The sequence below is a fragment of the Culex quinquefasciatus genome, chromosome 3 (assembly GCF_015732765.1).
Source record: "Culex quinquefasciatus strain JHB chromosome 3, VPISU_Cqui_1.0_pri_paternal, whole genome shotgun sequence".
Taxonomy (NCBI): Eukaryota; Metazoa; Arthropoda; class Insecta; order Diptera; family Culicidae; genus Culex; species Culex quinquefasciatus.
In genome coordinates, this window is record NC_051863.1 from 41,255,487 (window position 1) to 41,280,993 (window position 25,507).

At 35.7% G+C, this 25,507-nt stretch overlaps 1 protein-coding gene and 3 non-coding genes across 14 annotated transcripts in view; 2 read left to right on the plus strand and 2 right to left on the minus strand.

The window, feature by feature from the left end:
* Window positions 1-25,507, plus strand: part of LOC6040300 (protein winged eye) — a 408,769-nt gene that overhangs the window by 283,186 nt on the left and 100,076 nt on the right. The window lies entirely within an intron of this gene.
* Window positions 20,251-20,333, plus strand: Trnal-cag. Its single transcript has one exon. It is a non-coding gene; the product is annotated as a tRNA-Leu (tRNA).
* Trnar-acg lies at window positions 20,449-20,521 on the minus strand. Its single transcript has one exon. It is a non-coding gene; the product is annotated as a tRNA-Arg (tRNA).
* Window positions 25,416-25,498, minus strand: Trnal-cag. Its single transcript has one exon. It is a non-coding gene; the product is annotated as a tRNA-Leu (tRNA).

A 25,507-nucleotide genomic window follows, 5' to 3' on the forward strand; every position in this document is an offset into this window, starting at 1 on the left:
AAAAGACAAAAAATTGCGTTTACACAACATTTTATTTGTTTTTCATCGATGTTCTCTCCACTATTGCCAACATATTGTACAGGGAGGGTGGTCCAGCAGCAGGTTTCAATGGTAAGGGTATTCCTCACTCACTGCGATTGTGGAGGCGGCTTTAGCCAGTCACCCAGGCTCGGCATGAGTGGCTGATCCCACGTGCACGATTGCCACCATGATGCCAGGTAATCTACAATCTGCGCGGACTGGCCGCAGCATCAAGGGACCAGAATAGGTCATAAAGCACACAGAGGACCACCAGTCGGTGCACCACCCTAAAGAAGGCGGACAAGGGTTTAAAGTCGCTCCAAACTGGGCTAAATTCGCGTGGGAGGAAGTAGTTCGTTGTGTAGGTTATGTTTTCATAGCTAATCTTCTCAGTTTTTAAAGAATTTCGCCACATTTGATAAGGTACAAAACTTCAAGTTCCTAATCCATCTACTTCCTGTTCAGCGCTTTTACCGCACAATTTTCCTTCGGCATAAATCCGTAAATTCGTGGGATGGGATTCGCGTTGTGGCGTTGTGCACATCGTGGAAAGTGCAGTTGCAGTTGAAACCACTGCTCGCCAGAGCTCCAGCTGAGAGGACCGCAGCAGCAGCCAGATGAACTTTCGTTCGTGTGGTTTCATCTCCGCCCAACTTTCCTGTTTGTGACGGGTGCGCGCACCCACGCAATCGTGGGTGAGGTGGTTTAGAGAGGTGAATATCTGGCAGGAAGATTTGCATGCGACGGAAAATCAATTAAAATTTCATTCGTTTATTGATTATGAATAATGGGACAGGGTAGTGGATGATAAATTGTAGGTTCAAATGTAGGGCTTTAAATGTAGTACTTTTATATACATTATTTGTTTACAAAATGTAGATAATTTTGAAACTTGACTAAACATATTTATCAATGCAGGCTAAGGGTGCATGATACTGATGATACTCGTCGGTTGACACCCAGGCGAGGAACATCCCGAAAAGAGCCCAATTAACCTAGCTGGTGGCCTGTGGAACGGGGTTTCTCTTCTTTCCAGTTCAGCTAACAGCTATCTTTTGTTTATTTTGTTTCACTGATTTTCTAAAACGGCTTCTGCTTACTATCCTCCATTTGATTTCGATTTTACTTATTTGATTCTCTTATTTCTCAACGCTTTTCCACTCTATTTTACCAATGAATTTAAACTAAAAATAAAACAGTTTTTGCTTTAATGAAAATTGATAGACACACTATAAATGGTCAGGCGCTAATACTTACATCAAACCCTACGTAATGTACCACCCCGGCCGAGTTAAAAAGCGTAACCAGAAAAGAAGGTGTGCATGCCTGGCACGAACACTCAAAGCGTGTTCTAGCGAGTTGCTCGTACTGACTCAGAGCAAGGGTGAGATGTAGGTGTAAGGGCAGTGCGTGTTCGTCGGGAACCTAGTGCATAAGATCGGTCAAGGCCCGTTCTTACACTGAAAATTGCAAAATTGTGAATTGACTAAACATATTCATCAAGTGGCAACCGCTTTGAAATTCATGAACCAAGCAGTACTCTTAGACATTTACCACTTTTTAGAATAACTGCATACGTGACAAATTATTTTAAAAAAATCGCCATTAAATCAAATGAAGCACTTTTATAATAAAAATTCACAGTACATACATTTCGACATGTCTAAACCGGAACTACGGAAAAATCTCTACAATAGAAATAATATCTAGTATTTAAGAAAATTGTAAGTAGTCTAGGTAAGCTTGACGAATAAACAATAAACTACAAATTTTCAATATGCCAGTTGGCGAGTAATATTCCAGTTTTTCGTTGTTGTTTTCACGATTTTTATATTTTTTTATTTTAGAGTTATACAAACATTTGAATGTCACTTTGACCATGCACCCCCACCCCCCAATGTCAGCCCGAATAATCAAAATTTTAATGAAAATTAAAGTTTAATCCAGTGTTGCGATCCTCACGCGCCCGTGAGCGCTCATTTTTCGCTCATTCGTGAGTAGGAGCGCTGCGCGAGCTAGCTCACGTTTGCCCGCGCTCACGTTTGCACCGATTTTTTTAGCTCGCGCTCACGCTAATTTTTCGCTCACGGAGCGCTTACTTTGGAAATATCGCGAATCGTATATTAACCCTAAAATGTTATGCCAGGAAAAAAATATTTCTATAACAACGTTATTCGTCCTTTCGAAATATAACTTTTCAAAAAGTAAAATCTTCAATTTGAAGAAAACGCAGCTAAATTGCTAGACATAATTTTATGTTCTTTCTACTTATGACCAATTTTGTTTTCTTGTGCTATTTTTCAAAAAATAGTTGATTCTGAAAAACTTTATATAGGAATAACAGCTCATTTTAAAACAAATCGCAACAAAAAACAAGAAAATCAAAATATATCCTTCAATAAACAACATTTTATTGCTTTGTAGTTAAAAAATAAATGTTTCTAATTAAAATATTGTTATCATGTGGAAAAGTTGATCTCAAGCTTTTTTTTGAATAAAAACACTCAACTTATTTAATTCCCGAATTCAGAACATTCACAAATCAGATTCCTACAACCAATGGAAATAAATTTTATGTGGAATGATAAATATAACGATACTTTCAATTCCCAAGCAACACACTTTGTCAGATAAACGTATTTCCTAACTGGTTGTATAACCCATCCGCCTCGTTATCACAACTTGTTCTACAACTCCTGTTAACTGGAAAAAGCGCACTTTTTCTTGTTGTATAACTTGCCAGAAAAAGATGCAAGTTATCAGAGTAAGTTGTACAAATGTATTTGACAACACTTTGCTATCTAACAAGAGATTCAACGAAAAAAAGGGGCGTGATTTACGGCTGTGCTGTCAAATCAAAGCGCACACTAGAAAGGAAAGTTAGATTGAAAACAGCTATCTAACCGTCGACTAACTTACATGTAAACACAATTTCAATCAACGATGAAGCTTATAATAAAAGTACGCTTGCTTCTGCAAGATTTATTTGAAATAATTCTAAATTGAATTTAATAAAAGAAAAACAATCATGGCGCGCATGTGATTAGTGTGAAATGAAATTCCCTGCATGGCGAACTTTTAGATTTTCCTTTTTTGATGAACTTCCTCTTTCCCAAGATTCGATCCGATGACTTTGACGAATTGTTGTTATCTCCACGGCAGGTCCAGGCGCGCTTCCACATCTCTCCACGGGGCTTCATAGTAAACAAGCTGGCCCAAGCGTCAATAAGAAGGCTGCTGTCTGTTTTGTTAACTAAAGAACATAACTCCAACGATGGCTGTCATTGGAATTGAAGTTATATAAGTTTGTTTCAAGTCAGTTTTTACAACTCCACTATATAACTTTGTTATAACAACTGTCGTTTCGATTACCGTACCAGGGAGTAATGTTGAAAATCGGTATGATTTTGATTTGTTGTTTTCTCCATCATAAACTCTATAAGCTGATAATTTGTGTAGCTTTTAGCAGCGATATGTTTACAAATTAATCGGTCAACAATCAAAACTATTGCAATCTTTAATAAATAAACATTTTTGAAACTCTAAATTCCTCATGTACAAATTTACACCACCTAACAACACGTAATGTCAAGTTGAATATGTATGTTGAGCATCAGTTATATAATCTATTCTCCGATAACTTTTGTGTAACAAAGCGAGAAAATCTAAGGTTATTTATAGAATGGTTGGCCACGCCCATTTTTTAGAAGATGCCGTCACATGACAATGTTAGACAAGCAATGATACAAACAGTGCAATATTGTTTTTATTCAACAAACTGTTTTCGAGTAAAACATTGCAGATAAGGGAACAGCATCTCGGTATATCAGCACTTTGACGTTCAATTACAGCTCATAAAAAGTGTTTTCAAGTGAAATAAAGTGATAAATAGCTCAATAGGGAGTGAGCAAGCAAGTTTTTATCAAAAGTGTTCCAACATAAATTGTTTAAATTGTGAAAATCATCAAATTGGATGGAGTTAGGAGCAAGGGTAAGCACTCCCAAACATGTGAAAATATTCCTTATGTTGTGTGTTAAAGTTGGAAAAGAGTGAAGTTTACTGTGTTTTAACACTTGTGTTTCACAAATCTCAAGAGTTACATAAGTCAGTTATACAAGTGGTGAAACAAACTGTTATTTAACTAACGTTGAAATTTTTTCTCGTATGTTGATCAAAAACAGCTGTCCAACTTTTATTCAATAGAAGACAAGTTATGAGTGCTACTTGGGTTAAGGTGCTTCGTAAATGATAATTATGCAATTATTAAAAAAACAATATATTCTCAGGCTGTGTTTTGCAGCAGATGATAATATTCTTGAAATGGATTATTTTGCTTAAAAAACGTTTACTCGTAAAATTGCAAGAGAATTGTCTCAAAAAGAAAGTCTCTTAAAATATCAAGGTCAAGAAAAGTTGGCATAATTTTATGAACAATTGCCAAATTTTCACTAAAATGTTACAAAATATTACATAATTTTTATTAAATATAAAATAAATTGTATATTCCATGATAAAATCGTATTTTTGGCAAGTTTAACTGATATTTGATCATAATGTTTCGTTTCTACCTTTATTTGAAAGTCTTTCTTTTGATCTTTCGATTGATTTGTTGATAATGTGCCCATTTCAGGTATTCTCACGCTCTCGCGAGAAAAAATCTTCTCTCTCGAGTTATCGCCGCGTGTCTCGAGCTACCTAGAGAAAAACACCGATTACCCGTGCTCTCCTCCGCTCGTGAACGGGATGATAAACAAGCCTGATAAACAAATTGCTAGCTTGGGACAAACGGCTAGCACGAGGATCTCGCGAGCGCTCGCGGCAAAAGCGAGAGCGCGAACGAGAAGAGAAAAGAACTACAAGTTCACTCCCTCGCTCGCGAGCGAGAAATGCTTTCCTTCTTCTCGCTCGAATTCCAACACTGGCCCATATTAATGTTTAATGGGTTCTCTCCAGAAGTGCATATTTTCCACAAAATATAGACTAAAATGCTAATACCAATAAATTTTAAGGTCAACCATAGTTTTGTTAATAGTCTAAATTTTGGTTGTTGTTGAATTTTCAGTTAAAACAAGGTTTTTCGTAATTTTGGGAGGTGCATTGACCTATTGACAAATTACCATAAAAGTGTGTCTAAAATATGGGTGTTCCAAAAATGCGGGATGGCTGTAAATAAATATCCGACAAGTTCCAATTCTTCAACAACAGGTCAGCATTCTTCGTGAACCAAAGACAAGAACTGAAGCTTCACTAGACGCTTCCGCAAAGACAAATATTGACTCGACAGATGACTCTTTCTCTAAGGAAGTCGTGTCTTTCCAGCGACATGACCACTTCATTCCCGTCGCGTAGAAGCCATTTCTCTTCCGCGCTCGCGTCCACATTTACGGCGAACCAACTGTTCTTTGATTAAATATTGTTTTACGGCCACGGTTTCAGGAATGTGACGAAGTTTTTTTTTTAGTTTTCTCGAGAAGGCTTTTTGATTGCCCACAAATCCCAGGGGTAATATTCTGGAGTAGTCTTTAAAAAAAATCAATAAAATTATTTCCCCTCCCAGCCAATGTGCAACTGTTATGGTTTCCCAGCTCCGTTGGTCAACCCCATGGACTTATTTCCGCACCGCCGGCGAGCTTGTTGTTGACAAGCTCCGATGATCTAGAGGACCGTCGTCGTCCAATATTGCAGCGCGTTTAGATTGCCTTCGGGGGCTTCGATATATTGATGGGGAAATAAATTTTGACCACACCCCCCGCCCTGGTGGCACGTTCTTCCAATATATTTACCCAGGAGTCTGTGTGGTGGTGCGGGGGATGCTGTGTCATGATGTAATAAGGATTAGCCAAAAGAAACCGCAGTCGATTCCGTCACTTCCTGGACCAACGAAGAAGAAAAATGTTCTGGTCCTCCAGGAGCAGTCTCGAGGGAGTCGCGCTGGTCGGTCGGCAAGGGATATTTAATCTGTCAATATTAATTTGCCTTGACTAATGGGAACGATTGCGCCGTTGACGGCTACCGGGTATACGATGTGGGATGTGTTTGTCCAGGTGCTTTGCTTCAGCGCCAATAGAAGAGGGAGTCAAGGAAGAAGTTTCGTTGGGCATGCTGCTCAAATATCGACATCCTGGACGTATTACTTTGCGTGTGTCTCGCGAAGGGATCAACTTTTAGTAATAACTGCCGTACGAGACTTTTCCCAACTCTTGTCGTCCATTTTGAACGACGATGCATAAACTACTGTTGAACGTTGTAAATCAGCTAAAATCCTATCACTATCCGCTAATCTTCCTTTATTGACTAGACAGAGATGTTGCATTCTATGGACCAGTAATGCACGACCGCATCATCCCAACCCTCGACGATGTCCGACAGAAGAGGCTGCAACATGGGCTAGAGGCTAGTTTATAAACACATTTCACGCGATGTCCAGCTTTGTACGCCGACACTGACGTCGTCGGGGTTCTTCAACGTGTAGAAGAAATTGATTGCCGACAACGTCGAGCTAGACGGTCATCGATACTTCCCAGGAACGGTGAACGTACTCGCTCTAATGAGCGTCGGATTTCCCAGAACATTTGCTGCCCCGGAGTGGATTAGTGAAATTGATTAAGTGCACGCTTTTGTGGATCTTAATTGGTGGACGAACGGCTGGACTGTGGTTGGTGTCATGTGCATTGTATATCCTGAAGTCACGTATAATCAAGACGATTGGTGGGCTTTGCTGAGAGTACAAAAATACAAAAATACAAAAATACAAAAATACAAAAATACAAAAATACAAAAATGCAAAAATACAAAAATACAAAAATACAAAAATACAAAAATACAAAAATACAAAAATACAAAAATACAAAAATACAAAAATACAAAAATACAAAATACAAAAATACAAAAATACAAAAATACAAAAATACAAAAATACAAAATACAAAAATACAAAAATACAAAATACAAAAATACAAAAAATACAAAATACAAAAATACAAAAATACAAAAATACAAAAATACAAAAATACAAAAATACAAAAATACAAAAATACAAAAATACAAAAATACAAAAATACAAAAATACAAAAATACAAAAATACAAAAATACAAAAATACAAAAATACAAAAATACAAAAATACAAAAATACAAAAATATAAAAATACAAAAATACAAAAAAAAAAACACAAAAATACAAAAATACAAAAATGAGTAACTGTTTACAAAATCAGCCGACCATTTTTATTTTTTGTATTTTTTGATATGGCTCAAACTTTGTGGGGGCCTTCCCTATGACCTATATGCTATTTTGTGTCATTGGTTCACCCATACACGTCTACATACAATTTTGGCAGCTGTCCATACAAAAATGGTAAGTAAATATTCAAACAGTTGTAACTTTTGACTGAATTTTCTGATCAATTTGGTGTCTTGGGCAAAGTTGTAGGCATTGTTGAGGACTATTGAAAAAAAGGGTACACAGAAAAAAAATTGAAAATATTTCAATCAACTTTTTTTTCACAATTTCCCAAAATGCGTAATTTTTTATTTTCGAGATTTTTTTATATGTTTTAAAGGACAAAAACCCGCAACTTTTGAGCCATAGAGAAGCATGGTCAAAAAATCTGCCGCCAAGTTATGAATTTTAGAAAAAAATGATTTTTGGAAAAAATCGAATTTTTATGCTAAAACAAATTTTACGTAATTTTTTATGTATCATAGAACTTCCAATCGAAAAGTACTTAACAGATTTTATGATTAGAGGCTCTTTTTTCAAGATATAGCCATCGAAATTTTAGCGAAATATTTCGTCTGCTTTTTCGATATTTTTGAAAAAAATATTTTGAAAATTTTTAAATCAAGACTAACATTTAAAAAAGGCCAAACATTGAAAAGTCAGGATTTATTTTTTTTCGAAATATTTTTTTCGAAAAGATCGAAAAAATTTAAGACTGTTTCATGTTTTAACATTAAAAATCGGACCATCAGTTGCTTAGATATCGACATTAGAAAATAGTGGGTTGTTTGGGTGAGACTAAAAAAACTTCAATTTTCGTGTTTCTTTTTCTTTAAGCCGCTGTATCTCAGCAACCCGAGGCCCAATCTTCAATTTCTCTTAGACAATTTTATAGCAAATTTTCTAAACCTTGAAAATTTTTTGTTTAGAAATGGTCACTCATGGTCACTATTTTTAAAAATCGAAAAACTGCAAATATTTCGCTAAAATCAAACTTTCTGAAGCTATATCTTGAAAACAGAACCCCTAATCATAAAATCTGTACTTTTCGATTGTAAATTCTATTTTACATGAAAAAAATACGTCAAAATAGTTTTTGCATGAAATTTCGATTTTTTTCCAAAAATCACTATTTTTTCAAAAAATCATAACTTGGCGCCAGATTTTTCGGCGATGTTTTCCTATGTCTCAAAAGTTGCTGGGTTTTGTTCATTAAAACATTTATCAAAAAATCTCGAAAATAAAAAATACGTATTTTGGGAAATTTAGTTTTTGTGAAAAAAAAGTTGATTAAAAAATCTGCAATTTTTTTCCGTGTACCTATTTTTTCTCAATAGTCCTCAACAATACCTACAACTTTGCCAAAGACACCAAATTGATCAGACAATTCACGCAAATGTTACAGCTGTTTGAATATTTACTTACCATTTTTGCATGGACAGTTTTTGTATGGAGACTTGTATGGGTGAACCAATGACACAAAATAGCTTCTTTAGTCATAGGGAAGGCCCCCACAAAGTTTGAGCCAAATAAAAAATACAAATAAAATCCATTTCCGGGTTTGGTAGAGAATTGCACAAATACAAAAATACAAAAAAATAAAGCTTTTATGTTTTTTTATTACAAACAAACAAACTTTGTTTGCCCTTGAACTTTTGAGATTAGGTGATATACATAAAAGGGTTTATTGAGAAGTGTAATTTAAATTGCGATGACAAAATCTTAACCCTTTTCCATTACTTCAGGTTTAACCAAAGCATAAAACCGGGATAAAATCTCTATCCATTCATTAATCTTCTGCAGACGCGTCGAATCAGAACAAATTCGGTGGTCATTTTCCTTGGACAGGGCAAGATGTGCATCGCATTATTTAAAGTAGCCCCACACCTGAGCCGTATACCTACACTTTAACGTACAGATATTTACCTAAAACCCGACCACATTCCGGGGGAGCTGCCTAGCAATGCGGGTTCATTAAAACAGAAAAATTAAACTTCCCTTTGCCAGCTCCATAAATGACGATGCTGCTCCTGTTTTTGGTGGTGCAAAAGTGAAGGTGAGCTTCAGAGTGCCTTGTCCCTTCCAGAGCGATGGGCGGTCAACATTGTGGGAGGAGGTGGGTACCGGTTTATAATTTCACTTCAACTTTCGGAAAAGCCTTCCGCACGTTCTGGATGCCACACAGAAAAAAATAATGTAAATTTGGAAGCTTTAATTTTGGAAGGTTGAATATTACCTCTTTAATGATGTAATTTTACCTCAATTTAGACTGAAAAAGTGGCATTACACCAGAAAAGTGGTAAAATTACACATTTCCAGAGGTAAAATTACACCTTTTTTCTGACACAAAAGATGTACCCCTTCCCAGATGTAATATTATCATGATTTTTTTTTCTGTGCATGCAGGGACAGTCTGGAACGGGATTCGGGGTAAAATATTCCGTTTGAAATATTTTTCGGGAAATGAGCCCTCGGGCCCCGGGATCTGGCCTGGGCATTTCAATTTAATAACTTCTTCAGCTTTTATTTTGCTCTTTGTTTTTGAAATTTGCTCCTGCACTATGTGAGAGGGTATAGGGTGAAGGATGTTGTTTGTACTTTCCTGATCCTGTTTTGTTGTTTGTGCACGCATGTATCATGTTTAATTTTGCTCCTTTTTTGAAATAAAACTCGATGGCGACCTCTTTGGACCGTTGACCGGTGTGCTTGACTTGTAAATATTTAATGACACATGTATGTTTTATGCTACGCTATTATGTTAATTGAAGATAGGATGTTGTACCATTTTTTGAACACAACGTTATTTAGTTGTTTATGATTAACTAGGAAAAGTGTGTTATTTATTCGCAACATGTGTCGGAATCGAGTTGCCAACTAGTTCGAACCATATATCTGATGTACATTTCAATTGACAGCCACCGGAATGGTTTTATGACAAATGTGGACCCACTATCTGGGACTCGTATCTCACACACAATAAAGAGCATCACAAAACGAAAATTAAATCCCATCAATTACGGAAAACCTCAATTTACAACAATACGACACTTTCACGACGAATTCCACCCGGCTGAGGAGAGCAGAGGATGGTTCACTTAATTTTAGAACATTATCAACACTTACACTTTGGGGTCTTCACCGGACAGCAGCGGCTAGTCTCATCGGCGGCGGCTATCAACGGACATTTATCTAAACTAAACAAAACAGGGAAAAACACGAGCAAGAAACGAATGGATGAGCAGACGGACGGACTCCGACGACGACCCACAAAAACGTCATGAAATTTAACACCACGATAATTGTTCCAATGTCAATTTCACTATTCTCGTCTCGGGGTGAGGTTGCACTGTAAATTTTTTTTAGGTTTTTTTTTAAAAAAAATCTTCTATAAACTCAACGATTAATGTTTGTTTTTGCATTTTTCAACAAATCCTGAAAGGCTTTTCCCAAATTTTGAATTGAGCCTGCAGTAAAAATATTCAAGAAAAGATGCATATTTTTGACAGTAGCAGTATGCTCATTGCAGATATTTTTCAAAATTTACGTCAAACCAATTATGAAAAGCTGTAAAAGATTGTTAACATAAGTAAATAAGATAATTATAATTCTGTCAAAGTGTCACAAAAATCTAATTGAATAAAATAAAATGAGTTCAATTCTAAAAGCAGGCTAAATCAGTGAAGTATTCTTAGTAAATGTAAAAAAATGTTAAGTTTATGCTTCAAAATTCGTTTGACTTGAGACTTTTGAGCTGAAATTTATAAGAAACACAGTGACAGTCAAATTCGAATCAAAGTCACTCCGTTTTTAAAATAACAATTTTCAATGAACCATTATTTAGCGCAATTCACTGAAAAACACATTTTGAAAAAAATAGTACATGAACATTGAGTGGTTTACCCAAGCTTAAAATAAATCATTAGACAAGTACCTTCGCTTCACTCTGGTTTACAGTACATTTAGACAACTGAAACGATTTTCAGCTATTTTTTTTATCAAACAGAGGACAACATCAAGAATATAGATATTAAAATCTAAATAATTTTAAGTAGTAAAATAGTCATTTTTTTTGTTACAAATACAAATCGTCGCCATCGTGCTAACTTGTCGTACGTGCATTTTGGGCCAAATTGAGTTAAGAACGCCATTTTGTGCAGCTCACAATGCCTCACCTTTTGACTTTCACAGATCCCCAAAATTCGATTTCAATCCTGAGATATTCAACAAAAACCGAAAAAACTCCGTGCATTTTGTCACTTTACATATGAAAGTAGTTTCAATCTTGTCGTGCTATCTTGTCACTCCATGAAAATTGATGTAAGTGCGACAAAAGGCCAAAGGGATTTCAGGCCAGGAAAGTCAGGATGCGTTTGTCGCACGTACAAGCTAGACTACCTTAAACATTTGTAATTATAACTCGGGACTCCAGCAACCAACTTCAACCAAACTTTGGGACAATGCACAGAATGGTGAGCCAAACAAAACGTGTTTGTTATTGTTTACATTGCGTGCTTTCGTTTTTGAATATTCAAGGTCAAACATTAAAACGCGTTTTTCTCGGAACGTCAAAATGGCGGGTGCGACAAGATAGCACGACGACGTCGAAATGCAAATAAGTCTTTGGAAAAATGTTTTTTTGTATTTCAAATAATATTGTATCAAAAAGTTATAGAAAAAAATTGTGCTCTAAACAGTCAAATAAAGATACTACTATTTATTGAACAAAAAGTATCCCAAAATGCTTTATACATTATAACAGTTCTGATATAGTTGATATTGTCGAAAATATGCAAAATTTATATAAATTCGTGAACATAAAATTTTCCTTTTTTTCAATCTCTGGCCTAAAAATCAAAATTTGTAAAAAGCATTAAAACTCATTCTTAATAGTTTACAATTAATTTAACTTTTTTTTCCAATAATTATTGTCTAATACCTTGATAATTTTAAAGCGAAGAAGACAAAAATTATACACATAATTCGCATTGGATCAATTAAAATTTATGAAAAGACTATGAAGATGTATTCTTTATAAATTTATAATCATTAAGAATCCAAAAGAATTTGCTAAGAAAATAAAAAAAGAATTTAAATAGCAAACTAAAGTATCAAAACACAAATTCCGATGCTTTGCACTCATTAGTTTTCGAAAAATGTAAAATTTGATGAAAACAAAAATGTTTGCGAAAAAAAAACTGTTGGTGGTACCGACATCGAAAATTAAAAAAAAACTTAAGAGCAACTCTCTACGAAATCAGCCAATTTCGACCATTTTTATTTTTTATATTTTTTGATTTGGCTTAAACATTGTGGGGGCCTTTCCTATGACCAAATAAGCTATTTTGCGTCATACAATTTTGGCTGCTTTTCATACAAAAATGGTATGTAAATATTCAAACAGCTGAAACTTTTGAGTGAATTTTCTGATCAATTTGGTGTCTTGGGCAAAGTTGTAGGTATTGTTGAGGACTATTGAGAAAAAAATAGGTACACGGAAAAAAATTGCAGATTTATTAATCAACTTTTTTTTCACAGAAACTCAATTTCCAAAAGTTCGTATTTTTTGATTTTCGAGATTTTTTGATATGTTTTAGGGGACAAACATCCGCAACTTTTGAGCCATTGAGAAACATGGTCAAAAAATTTGCCGCCGAGCTATAATTTTTTTTTAAATACAGTCGACTCTCTGGTTGTCAATATCCAAGGGACCGTCGAGGAAGAGAAGCATCAGTTTACAGAACGATGCAAAATGAAGACTCGATTGAAATTTATTTTTTATTGATAACCAGCTATGGGGAGAATCATGGCAACGTCCAGCAAACAAAAACAAACAAATGTCAAACACCCTTCAAAGCTTCGTTTCTCAACGAAAAATGTCTATGCAAGCCATGAGAAAGTGAAAATATTGACAATCGGAAGAGTTTTCTAAAGCAAAAATAATCCAAGGGACCGTCAAGGAAGAGATCCTTCAAGCAAGAGAAAATATCGAGGAATGAAGAGAATCAAAGTATGCAGTTTGAAGGGACTGAAGATTTCATCGGCACATGGAGCAATGTTGATATCGAGAAGATCGACAGCCAGAGAGTCGACTGTAGTGATTTTTGGAAAAAAATCGAAATTTCATGCAAAAACAAAATTGACGTTATTTTTCAATGCAAAATTGAATTTGCAATCAAAAACTACTCTACAGATTTTTTGATAAAGGGCTCTGTTTTCAAGATATAGCCACCGAAAGTTTGATTTTAGCGAAATATTTGCAGTTTTTCGATCTTTAAAAATAGTGACCATGAGTGACCATTTCTAAAAATATTTTTTTTGAAAAGATGTTTTCGAAAAACAAATTTAAAAAATTTTAAATCAAGACTAACAATTTAAATGGTCCAAACATTGAATAGTACGCCAATTTAAAATGCCAGTCTTGATTTATTTTTTTCGAAAAGATCGGAAAAAATTCACGAATGTTTCATGGTTTAACCATTAGTTGCTGAGAAATCGACATTTGAAAATGGAGTTTCTTTTTCTTAAAGCGGCTGTATCTCAGCAACCCGAGGTCCAATCTTCAATGTCTCTTAGACAATTTTATTGATTGCCTCCTGATTTTTCGGGCCAACAACTTTTAAAAATATTTCTGGAGTTTTTTTTTTAAAAAGGCCCAATAAAACAAATTTTCAGTTTTTGCTATTTTTGTGTTTTCAATACCCTTGATTCAAGGGTAAGCTATTTTTAATTTACATTTTCCAGCCCAGTTTATCATCGAGATTTGTTAAGTGTTTCCTTGTTGTTTATTACCGACCGAACGAGCATTGAAATTGTATCAGTGAACATCCTAAGCAAGACTGTGTAAAAACAATAAGTTAAATTCAAATTCAATTGCATTCATTATTATTAAACACATCTTAAGGAAGTATACTGTATTACTTAAAAAATGACTTTCAAATTCAATAATCTTAAAAACTTTCTATTGATACATTTTTTTTTTGTTTTCTTTGATATATTTCTAATTTTTTACTGTGCGACCCTCCCAAGAACTGCCCCAGAGAAGCCCCGTGCCCTAGCGAGAAGATCACTGTCGTCGTCGCGGTCAGTCCGTGTGTGTTGATTATGGCTTCTCGTGAAGTTTACGGCTTTATCGTTTTCGATCTCGTTTGTGCGGTTTCGGTCGGTCGGTTTGTGTTTACATTGGAAAAACTCCAAGCCCCAGACCACACAATTTTCGTCACATCATTGTCGAATTTAGCACATTTGCCCATGACCGGAGGAGAGACAGCGAACGAGAGAGAGAGTGGGCATCTGGTCAGTTATGGTTTGGGGGGGAAGGGGAACGAGAAACTATTTCCTTCTCAAATTTCGAACCTCTCCCCCTCATGCCAAAGTGTAAAATTAAAATCTAATTTACCAATTTGCTCTTCCATTACACTCTCTCTCATATTCGTGAACCATAGAGAACGCGCATAATTGCGCCCACTTTTATGTTCTGTTTGTTGCGCCACTTTTCCACCTCTTCCTCGTCCATCATTATTTTGGTTTATGTTCCTCCCCTTACTCAGATCAACAAAAAATATAAAAGTCAGTATAAAATAAGAAACCTTCGCCAAGCTTCGCTGAGGTGGAGTGGGGGATAATTCAATGGGTTTTGCTCGCCTGCACAGACTACAATTTATAATAATTCCAGACCTTTTTCAGCAGCCAGCGAGAACAATATCCTCCCGAAATTTATTGCTTCCTCAATTCTGGGGGAGTCTAGTACGAAACTGCTGGTGGGTACTTAAACATTTTAGAATTTCCAGTTGGAAAATTCTTAAACAAACATAAAATAATGTGTTCAGCCTGGTAGGAATTTATCAAAAAAGCTATCAACTCTTAATAGTACATCTAAAGGCAATCAGTTTTCCCTAGAAAAAAATAAATAAAAAATCTAGTAAATTTCGTAATGGGCGATGGAAACACTGCTTGCCGGCACTACTTACCCATTTTATTTAAAATTTGAATTCACACTATGTTACTTTTACCAGGCTTTTTTTAAATTTTTAAATTCAAAGAGACGAGTTGTTCCTTCATTGTATTCACAGAAATGCATTCTGCTAAAACGACAAAAGATCGAAAGAACAAAAAGTCAAATGTCTAAAGGTCGAAAGAACAAAATGACGAAAATTGTAATATTCAGGGAGAGTTTCCATTCTTTCATACATAAGGAGTTCTTTTAAAAGTGAGAATATTTTAAATCCAAATTTATTGTAATAATTTTGCAAACTATTTTTAATAAGTTTGATGATTTTCAAATTATTAAGTTTAAAATATTTGAAAAAGCATGCAAAATATGTAATTCTGGTTTGAATAACATATCTGTGAGTTGTTCGATTATTCCACACAGGAGGTTATTTATTTAAACACCATTTTTAATAATATTTCGATTTTAAAAAATATTTTCAGGTTTTTCAGACAACAATTCCTCGTATCAAAATGTAATGAAAATTCAAAATCATGTCATGCTCAAACGAATTCTATACTATTTAATATTTATAATAATTAAGCAGTAATTAAGGAAGTTGTTGTTTTCTTATTCCAAAACTGTCAAACCTACGGACCCAATCCTGCAACAACGTGATTGTTGACAATAATTAAATTGAAAACTAGGAAAAGAAAGTGTAATTATCAATTTCGTTAAATTGTTAAATATACGATAACAAACTTGATTGTTGTACAGAATAATTCTAATATTGAATTTCTTACAATTTTGAATGTGTTTACTTTAAATTTTAGTTTTTCTGTCCTGAGCTATTTTATTCAAATTTTTATTTAAAGTGAGTAAGAAAAAATGATGTAGTTTTTATAAAATCTTTTAGTAAAAGATTTTGTCTAGAATAAGCTTAAAAAGCAAATTATTGATACAGATAACGGAGTTCGCTGCAAATATTTTTGAATTATTGAAAAATGTCTCAATTTTTTTACTGAATTTCAATTGTTTGAAGAAATTTTATGAAAAACGTTTTGAATTTTGTGTGTGTTTCAAATCATTTTATAATATTTTGTATGATATATGCAAAAAATTGCACAATAAAGCAAAAAGTGTTTTTTTGGTAAAGAAGATTTGGATCCAAATTTCGTTTAAATAAATTCTATTTAATATTTAGTTTTAATTTCAAAAGGTATCTTTGTTATTCTTTCTTATAATCCAGATAAATGAATCTTGGTTGCAATACTAGTTTTTTTATTTGATTATTTTTAAATGATCTGATGAAAATAATGTTATGTTTTTTTTTTTGCATTTTCAACTTTTATCAAACATTAGTTCCGGCCCACCACTGCATCAGAAAAATCAGATCTGGCCCACAGGGCCAAAAGGTTGGCCACCCCTGTACTAAAATGTCTGTAACAAAATTCTGGGTGCAAAAGCTCTAACCTTCGGCAGCGACGGTTTTTGAACATTGTTTGACCGTTCATAAATATTTAAAAATTTTTAAATATTTAAAAGTTACGCATAAAGAAGTGTCACAGTTGCGAATCGGGTGCTGGAATTTTGATGCCGGATCTCACTTATTTATATGAAAACAATGACCGGATTCATCATTCGACCCATCGTTGGTTAGGTAATCGAAAAACCTTTCCAATGAGTACACAAAATTGAAGATCTGGCAACCCTGTTTCAAGTTATGACCCCTTAAGTGATATTTATGTACATTTTTGAAGCCGAATCTCACTTAAATGTATATAAACTATGTCCAGATCCATCATCCGATTCATCGTTGGTTAAGTAATCGAAAGACCTTTTCAATGAGTCCAAAACATTGAAGATCTGGCAAACCTGTCTCGAGATATGACAACTTAAGTGATATTTATGTACATTTTTGAAGCCGGATCTCACTTAAATGTATGTAAACTATGGCCGGATCGAGACAAGACCACTTAAGTGATATTTTTATACTTTTTTTAATGCCTAAGCTATGTCCGGATCCATCATCTGACCCATCGTTGGTTAGGTAATGAGTTTTTTTCCATGAATCCAAAAAATTGAAGATCTGGCAACGCTCACTTTCAAGTTTTGACCGCTTAAGTGACATTTGATTGAGAACTAGATGGAATTTGTGTAACAAAAAGTGAGTAAAGGCACCAACCACATAGGTGGATTCAGTTAGTTTTTTTAATTTTCAATAATTTTTTTTGAGAATCAATTTATTTTATTGAAAAAATGACACCAGAATCTAAATTAAAATTTTAACAGTTTTTATTGCGTTTTCTTAAAATTGTAGTTTTTTCAAGAACTTGAATATAATTGATATTTTTGGTGGAATTAATAAGCATGGTTGTCATTACTATAATTATTATTTCAGAATAACCCTCCATACAAAAATTTGGCTCTAAAAAAAATCAAAAATACAAGCAAATTCTTCATTTTGAGAATAAAGATCTTTGGGGGTGGGGGGAACACATTCTTACTTAAAAAACTAACTTAATCCACCAATGTGGTTGATGCCTTCCTCACTTTTTACCAACAATGGGTAATATGAGTGGTTTGGACACATATTTCAGCTATTTTTTTAGGTCCAGAAAAATAAGTACACAGATATAACTTAAGTGGTCATAACTCGAGACAGGGTTGCCAGATTTTCAATTATGTGGACTCGTTGGAAAGGTCTCTTGATTACCTAACCAATGATGGGTCGGATGATGGTTCCGGACATCGTTTACATACATTTAAGTGAGATCCGGCTTCAAAAAAGTACATAAATATCACTTAAGTGGTCATAACTCGAGACAGGGTTGCCAGATCATCAATGTTGTGGACTCGTTGGAAAGGTCTTTCGATTATCTAACCAACGATGAGTCGGATGATGGATCCGGACATCGTTTACATGCATTTAAGTGAGATCCGGCTTCAAAAAAATACATAAATATCACTTAAGTGGTCATAACTCGAGACAGGGTTGCCAGATCTTCAATGTTGTGGACTCGTTGGAAAGGTTTCTCGATTATCTAACCAACGATGGGTCGGATGATAGTTTCGGACATCGTTTACATACATTTAAGTGAGATCCGGCTTCAAAAAAGTACATAAATATCACTTAAGTGGTCATAACTCGAGACAAGGTTGCCAGATCTTCGATGTTGAGGACTCGTTGGAAAGGTCTCTTGATTACCTAACCAACGATGGTTTGGATGATGGATCCGGACATCGTTTACATGCATTTAAGTGAGATCCGGCTTCAAAAAAGTACATAAATATCACTTAAGTGGTCATAACTCGAGACAGGGTTGCCAGATTTTCAATTATGTGGACTCGTTGGAAAGTTTTCTTGATAACCTAACCAACGATGGGTCGGGTGATGGTTCCGGACATCGTTTACATACATTTAAGTGAGATCCGGCTTCAAAAAAGTACATAAATATCACTTAAGTGGTCATAACTCGAGACAGGGTTGCCAGATCTTCGATGTTGAGGACTCGTTGGAAAGGTCTCTTGATTACCTAACCAACGATGGGTCGGATGATGGTTCCGGACATCGTTTACATGCATATAATTGAGATCCGGATATATGTGAAAACACATTTTTATACATAACTTTTGAACTACTTATCGAAACTTCAAACAATTCAATAGCGATGTATGGGACCCTAAACCAAGTCGAATGCAACTGGTTCGATCAAAATCGGTTCAGCCAGTGCTGAGAAAACTTGGCAAGATTTTTGAACACATACATACACACACACACACACACACACACACAGACATTTGTTCAGTTTTCGATTCTGAGTCGATATGTATATATGAAGGTGGGTCTTCGAGCTTTTAATAAAAAGTTCATTTTTAGAGCAGGATTATAGCCTTACCTCAGTGAGGAAGTCAAAACATCAGGACAAAACTACGATTCTTTATTTATTATTCAAAAATGGTCATCCTCAAGAACCAACAGGCTATTGTTGATCAATTTTTATCACATTTTCCTTCAAACTCATAGAATGCCCCAGAAAACAGTATTCGGCTTGCGAAGTACAATTTATTCTAACAAGTTTCCCAACTGTCCTCAAACCACTTCATCAACATCTAAAAACACTGCAGCAATCAATTACGTCCAGCATCCAGCGCATTACAGACTTATATTTCTCCTCCCCGTAGCTTAATTCAGATTTGGTTTGGCCAGGCCCCACACACATTGCCATTGCCGTCGCCGCCGCCGGTCACGGAACAAGTCAAATTTCCGGATAATCTCTCCGGTTGGATCTTAATTTGCGTTCATTCATGCCTTACCCCTGCCTCTCCATACGGACGAGGAATTAAATTTGAATTTTGAACAGTGAGACCCCGAAGCATGACAACGGTGCTTCGATTTGCTGGGTCTCTTAAAGTGGCCAGAACTAAACCACGTGAGGGGCCTTCACCGGTTAAGCCAGTTATTATTAATCTCTGTAATAATATAACGTTTGCTTGTTACAAACGCGCTGCTCAGTTGTTTTTGTTTGGCTTATGGGGCACTTATGTTTAGGCTTTATGATTTTTATTGCCGAAGCATTAAGTTAATGCTAGTTGAGCATTTGACTGCGGCCATAGAGATCGAATACATCAGACTTCAAGCTGTTGCGGCGATTCACGGTGCCGGAGTTTTATGGCGCAGTGCGTTTTACGATATTTTCCTTGCGTGCAGCAATAGTTTTTGCTTTTTTTTTGTTTTTGCTGTTCTGGTTAATGTAGCAAATATTGCTGCTTCCCCTCCTTGTGGTCTTGAACGCGATGATTGGAATGTGCAATAAACTTTGCCGTGATTTGATTTCACAAAACCAACGAATCGCCACAACATCGTGTAATAAAACATAGAATTCATCGCGTTTCTAACCATATCTCCTACGACGCAAACCCAAAGGTTCATAAGATCAAGCTTCAAGCGCACGTTTTAACGTGTTCAATCGTGTTAACCTACTCACTAATGCTACCGTAATTTTTGGGTTTGCTATTAGATTTTGGTCTAACAACAATGCCCATGTCCACTCACGCACTAGGTAATTCTGCTTTCGCAAGTCAGGATGGCCGAGCGGTCTAAGGCGCTACGTTCAGGTCGTAGTCTACTCTGTAGGCGTGGGTTCGAATCCCACTTCTGACAAAGAATATTTTTGTTTATGTGGGAGCTTAACTGAACATACCATTAGCGTGCAGGATAGATTTTACTGTCCATGTGTGAACCTAAAAAAAACTAGCAACTAAAAATAATTTCTCAGCGATCCTGCCAGGAGTCGAACCTGGAATCTTCTGATCCGTAGTCAGACGCGTTATCCATTGCGCCACAGGACCCAGTTGGAAAATAGGGTAATACAAAAGAATTTAGATTGAATAAGTCAATTTAATTTATTTTGAAATTACAAAATTTTAAGAGAAAGGAAACTGTTTTGAAAAACATCAAATCACCATGAATAAAAGAATGTATACATTTGGATGAACAGTAAATTAAAACTAAACTTAATAAATTCAGATGAAATTACACCTGCACTGCTTTGTTACGACTAACTGACGTAAGTGACATTTTACATCATATTGTATTTTGACATATTTCCAACAGAGCGTCGCATTGGCGTCTACGTCACTAAGTCGAAAATCAGTATTGTTGTGTTCTTGCTTTTAATTTCTTTCCATCCCAAATTGCACCAATTCCTCAATCATTAGCCACTTTTCCTCCCATTCACGTGTGCCTGCGTAGGTGGTTGATTAATTACCCAGCATCATTCAGTACCAGAACGCTGCCCCCGGTAAGCAATAGCTACCACTTGACTTGACTAGTCTCCCCCACCACACCGACGGATAAAGAACTGATGTTCCTTATCTTCCTGCCACCTTTCCCTGTACACTTCCCTACGCTCGCTGCCCCCCAGGACCCTGATTGAAAAGTTAATGAACCGTTAAATAAACCCCTCATCAGCAGCAGCGCCCAACTCATTTGCCCGACAAACCTGGTTTTTCTGAACGCGAAACTGTGTTTCCTTGGTTAGGCCATCCTTGCGATCCTCCTGGCCGGACCTCGGCGGTGTTGATTGTCTTAAAAGATGAAAGTCATCAATGGACAGCAGTGTTCACGAACCAACGGGGATGACTTTAATATTTTTATGTGACCACCTCTTTTTCAGAGCGGGATTCTTTTACAAGGAAGGGGATGCGAAAGGACTTTCCGGGAAGTCAGGGATGGGAACTGAATGGTTTCTTGAAACCTTAAACCTTTCAAAAAGTTTACGTATATGAAATCATTGACTGATTGGAGAACAAATCATAACTGAATTATCATTTTCAAAATTATCGAAAAAAGTTTAAAAATGATCATTATTTTAGACTGTACAATCTAATTTAATCTTTCACTTTTTCAAAAACAATTTTCTAAAAAAATCAGACACTTTTGTTATAAATTATTTCAATTTACATAAGATGCTTGATTAGATGTCATTATAAAAGCGTCAAATCTACCTAAATAAAGGCTTTTTTTAAAACTTCCGATGTCGAAAAATGTAACACATTTTCAGATTGTTCATAAGAAACATTTTCATTTTACACACACACGCACACACACACACACACACAAACACGCACATGAATTAGAATTAATCAATTTGATAAGCAAGTTTGGTAATTGCTTTGTTCTGCTCTAAAGATGGCAGCCTGACCAAACCCTAAATGTAGTTTATCTTTGAAAAAAGTTTACATTTAACATTAAGAATCAGAATAGTAGTTTATGCAACAAGTTGCAAAAAGAGGATTTTTTCAGCACGAGTCGTACATTTATCCAACGAGGTTCACCGAGTTGGATAAATACGAAGAGTGCTGAAAAATCAAGTTTTGCAACAAGCTCTACACAACATTTTTTGTCAACAACTGTGGGGGTCCCCACAAGACAGACGAGTGCAAAGTCCAAGAAGCCGAGCCGAAGCGGTGTGCCAACTGCTCTGGAGCCCACGAAGCCACGGACCGCAGCTGCTCCAAGCGTGCGGACTTTATCCGGAGGCGCCTGCAGGCGTCGAAACCGAAACCGCCGGCAAGGAAGGCGGAGAAGCAGAGTCCAGCAGTTCCAGCGTTTACGCCGGCGGTGTTCCCTCCGCTGCCGGGCGCAGTTCCGGACGGAAAATCCAAGGATCGCCCTCGTCCCGCAGGAAGCAGCCAAGGTGGCCCCCGAGACGGTGTAGCCATGGAGAAGGAAGCCGGGCAGGTACTCTACAGTTCGGCTGAGCTGTGGGGGATTTTCTCCGAGTACATCGGCAGGTTCAAGACCTGCAAGACCCGCTTGGACCAAGTAACCCTCGTCAGTTACATGATCTCTAAGTATGGAATTTAAGGAGTTTTTTTTATTATATATTGTTTTACTGATCCTCGGTCCCAACCTGGTCACAACACCTGAAAGGACCTAATAAAAATAAGTTAAGATAAAAAAACATTTTTTGCAATTCCAAAAAACACACAATGAGTGAAATTTTATGTCAAATTTTAATGTAGTTTGTCAATAAATCGTTTAAATCAAAAAATGTTGAAAAGTGTTACTTTTCGAAACAAGTGCTGAAAAGTTCAACTTTTCACCACCCATTTGAGTGCTAAAAACTAGAACTTTTTAGCATTTATTTTGAAAAGTGTTGCTATAGGGGGATGGCGTCGCTATTTTTAGACCACGTTTTCCACTTTTTCTCATCGAAACCGACTACTTTATCGACTTCATTTTGCTGGGCGAGATAGGACGCCGTCTATTTTTAGACGATGACTCAGCACTTTTCCACTCTTGCGCTTAAAAAAACCAGGTGGCAGCACGATGTAACGCCATGTCCCTATTCGATTCTGTTATTTTTGGTACAGAAAAGTAGGCTATTTCGTCGTACAAGAATGACAGGAAAAGTAAGTAGTTTCACGACGGAATTGCAAAAAAAATATTATTTGTAATATTTTTTCCTAGTGTTTAAAGAAAATTTAATTTGTAAATATTAGGTCAATATTAAAATTTATTAAAAATCTAGAAAAGTTTTAAATGGTCATATTATTTTACCAATCAATATTCTACAAATTAAATGAATTCTTCAAAAAATACCATTGAGTTAAAATTGAATTTGAACTGAAAATAGATTAGATTTTTTTAAGAGAACTGAGAATTGTAAACATGTTTTCTCATTAATTGTTTACATGGCCTTTGCAAATAGTTTATGTCCCTCGACTCTGACTAAAATCAGAGGGTGGGGGAGGGGGGTGTAAGGCAAAGATAAATTATAAATGTTGCCATGGTTTCATCATTCCACAAAATTTAATGAGCCCAAACATGCCCAATATGATTAAAATAACAAGAAAATGTATTTAAAATTGTTTTCAGTTGATAAATTTTCACTTCTATTTTCATTGAAATTTTAAAGTTTTTCGAAAAAATATTTGGGGAGCCCCATTTTTCGATCCGGGTTTGACATAAACTTTGAAAAGTATTTGCAACGGCCTTATCTATAAATACTAAACTTTTGAGATAGTATTAGACTAACCAAGTAGACTCAAAGTGATAATTTCTTTTGAAAAAAGTATTATGTGGAATAGTAACTTCAGTAAAGTTTCATATTTTTAAGCTAGATCCCAAATGAACTGAATTTATAATTTTTTTATGCTTTAATAAATGGTATTGGGGTAATTCTCTACCAACTCACACGAAATCGGGAAAAGTTGCCCCGACCCCTTTTCGATTTGCGTGAAACTTTGTCCTAAGGGGTAACTTTTGTCCCTGATCACGAATCCGAGGTCCGTTTTTTGATATCTCTTGATGGAGGGGCGGTACGACTCCTTCCATTTTTGAACATGCGAAAAAAGAGGTGTTTTTCAATAATTTGCAGCCTGAAACGGTGATGAAATAGAAATTTGGTGTCAAAGGGACTTTTATGTAAAATGAGACGCCCGATTTGATGGCGTACTCAGAATTCTGAAAAATGTATTTTTCATTGAAAAAAACACAAAAAAAGTTTTAAAAATTCTCCCATTTTCCGTTACTCGACTGTACAAAATTTTGGAACATGTCATTTTATGGGAAATTTAATGTACTTTTCGAATCTACATTGACCCAGAAGGGTCATTTTCTCATTTAGAACAAAATTTTTCATTTTAAAATTTCGTGATTTTTCTAACTTTGCAGGGTTATTTTTTAGAGTGTAACAATATTCTACAAAGTTGTAGAGCAGACAATTACAAAACATTTTGATGTGTCTGTGTGAGTTGGCGGAGAATTACCCATTGACTGTCTTTAAACGTTTTTTAAATACTTTTTACTAAACCTACTAAAATTAATGTTTTGCTACTTATTTTTCGGATATTTCAGACAAGGACGTTTATCATTAAAATGAGTTAAAATGTAAAATTCAACAGAAACTGAAGAATATTTTACCAGTTCCTGATTTAACACTGTATTGTTGTTTATTGACTTAAACATATTTAAGATATAGTTTTAAAAATATTTACCATAAAATTCATAAAGCGATCTAGGACAAAAAAACGCTCAAAACTTTTAAATTTCGATGGTATGTAACCTTTATGAGTTTTTTTTCCCAACATTGCCTCAATATTCATTCAGCTATGGAGTTGAAGAAAGTGCCATTTCTGGGGATGATGCTGCAAAGATGAACATGCCACCGTTGAAGGGACGCCCTTACAGCTTCAGCTGACAACATCTCCTTATCTGTCTGGGGAAAAAAAACTCGATAGCCAACCGTTTCTGACTTCGTTCTTCTCGAAGTTCTATTGCTATGAGTGAGCAAAAAAAACGCCCAACAATGCTGAAACAGTATACACTTTAATATGTTCTGGATTAGCTCTTTTTGTGTACTCGTCGTTTTTTTCTTCATTTTATTGCCTGCCCTGGCCTTAAACACGCCCCATTCAAATTTTCCCATCGTCGTCGCGGGATTGAGTCCCTCAGTGCATTGCTGGCAAAGGAAATGCGCGAATGAAATCGAAATAATTTGACTTGTTAAACATGCAAATTTGATCGCCGCCGCGCTTTTTTTAAACTCTGGGTGCGCTTGATTTGTTGGGACGTCGGGAGCGAGAGGAGGCTTGATTTGGTTAGTTGGCTGTTCCTAATAATAAAACGGGAGGACAGAAAGCGATTTCATTTAAAAATTACCCAATTGTAGTACATTTGTTTGTGAAGAATAAAAACTACAGAAATTATACAAATTGTGACAAGACAAAAGGAAATTGTCAGAAGTGGGATTCGAACCCACGCCTACAGAGTAGACTACGACCTGAACGTAGCGCCTTAGACCGCTCGGCCATCCTGACTGTTATTTT